The following is a 2,500-nucleotide window of genomic DNA, read 5'->3' on the forward strand; positions in this document are numbered from 1 at the left end:
AATCATTGCTAGAACCGAACGGCGCCTCTGCGCGATGTACAAACAAGCTCAACAGGAACCTCGTATCGGCTGCCGAGCCGGAGCTCGAACAACTTGGACTTTCACCTCTAATTTATATCAACTCACCACTCCCCGAGGGATCCGCAGAATTGCTTCTGGGTCCCGTATCGTTATTTGCGATTCGTGTTTGCATTACACTACATTGAACTATTCCAACTTGTTTATCCGCATGGCGAACATTTGCTGCATTGAACATTAAAGTTCCACTTCGCTCTCCCCTACGTGGGTCTGAGCTTCACTCTCAGGGAAAAAATATGCCACATTGGTTAGGGAAACCCGGTTTCATCACGCTATGTGCCCTGCACCACCAGCTTAGCGTGAATGCTTCGAGTTTCCCTAAGAAGTTCGATTGGTCTTGCAGAGTTTAAAGACAACGAAGCTTAGTTTCAAGCAATGATTTAATATACGCGTATTAAAAACCCTTAACTGTTACAACTTTTATGCTTGAAACCATCGCAACGAAGTCTTTGGGTCCGTAGACCCGTGATGTACTGCTCCAGGAAACGTTTTGAAAGAGTGGAAACTCAAAATCATAGGTTAAGATCATCGGCAGAACCCACCAGACACCACTTTTGCTTCATAAGTTCGGCCTATAGTCATATGACGATTTTCATCGGGGAGGGGACGTATGACCCAAACGGGGGCTTATATGACCCACGGACACTGCAAACCATGCTCCTACGACTAAATAGAGGTTAAAACTACGATTTGGTGAAATCTTCATTTTTGACCTCGGAGCAAGGTACCTTCCCTATAGTAGGCAATGAGTAAATGATCATAATCCCAGGAGGGCAAAAAATGGGAACCCGAGAGGAAAGCGCTGTTGGCGCGCCTAAGCTAGTGGCCCGTAGAGTAAAAAGGGTACCCCCAACAAAGTTGTCGTTTCACGTTCTGGTTTCACTTTTCATCATCTAGGGTGCGTTCCTGACACGTTTTGAGGGGTTTTAGCAAAAAAAAATTTTTCGACTACTCGAGCTCTCTGGCCCGTTCGGTGCACATTTTTGAAAAAAGCTAGGGAGCTGCCCCTAGGTTCGGGGTGTCACAAAATGTTGAAAAGTGGTCGAAAAACCACTATCCAGAATCGGATGTAGAATCGTTAGACGAACTTAAAATTGTTCTACGACACCCATCTGCGACGTTTAGTATTCGAGATATAGCACTTTGTAGGTCTGACCGAGCAATTTTTGTTCCGCGCACTTTGTGCACCGTACACTTTGATGTTTGTATGAAAAAGTACCCTACCTAGGGACGCGTAGAGCAAATTTGTACCCCCGGGCATGTTGTCGATTGACATTCTGGTTTCACTTTTCATCATCTAGGGTGCGTTCCTGACACGTTTTGAGGGGTTTTAGCAAAAAAAAATTTTTAGACTACTCGAGCTCTCTGGCCCGTTCGGTGCACATTTTTGAAAAAAGCTAGGGAGCTGCCCCTAGGTTCGGGGTGTCACAAAATGTTGAAAAGTGGTCGAAAAACCACTATCCAGAATCGGATGTAGAATCGTTAGACGAACTTAAAATTGTTCTACGACACCCATCTGCGACGTTTAGTATTCGAGATATAGCACTTTGTAGGTCTGACCGAGCAATTTTTGTTCCGCGCACTGTGTGCACCGTACACTTTGATGTTTGTATGAAAAAGTACCCTACCTAGGGACGCGTAGAGCAAATTTGTACCCCCGGGCATGTTGTCGATTGACATTCTGGTTGCACTTTTCATCATCTAGGGTGCGTTCCTGACACGTTTTGAGGGGTTTTAGCAAAAAAAAAAATTTTCGACTACTCGAGCTCTCTGGCCCGTTCGGTGCACATTTTTGAAAAAAGCTAGGGAGCTGCCCCTAGGTTCGGGGTGTCACAAAATGTTGAAAAGTGGTCGAAAAACCACTATCCAGAATCGGATGTAGAATCGTTAGACGAACTTAAAATTGTTCTACGACACCCATCTGCGACGTTTAGTATTCGAGATATAGCACTTTGTAGGTCTGACCGAGCAATTTTGTACTGAAATGTATGGTGAACATGTAATTCATTAAATAACATTGACTTGCATCGTGCCCTACTTCATCGGCACAGCTGTTATTGACTATCTTTAGTGGAAATGGATTGAGTTTGACCATTTTAAGCCCATTTCCTATGCCGTGCACCAACATTGTGTACCGATCAGGGAAAGTACGCTACGTACGCGTTCATGGATGTCGATGTTGGTACAAGTTGCCTTTCGGGATAGCCGTGCACCAAAACTGTGTACCGATCAGGGAAAGTACAAGACGGAGGGTGCAGCTCGAGCGTACGCGTTCATAGATGTCGATGTTGGTACACTTGCACCAAAATTGTGTACCAATCAGGGAAAGTACAACACGGAGGGCGCAGCCCGGGCGTACGCAATCATGGATGTCCATGTTGATACAATCTACGTGTACGTACCTAGTTTTTGTAGGAAAAGT

Source organism: Anopheles coluzzii, assembly GCF_943734685.1.
Source record: "Anopheles coluzzii chromosome X unlocalized genomic scaffold, AcolN3 X_unloc_67, whole genome shotgun sequence".
Lineage (NCBI taxonomy): Eukaryota > Metazoa > Arthropoda > Insecta > Diptera > Culicidae > Anopheles > Anopheles coluzzii.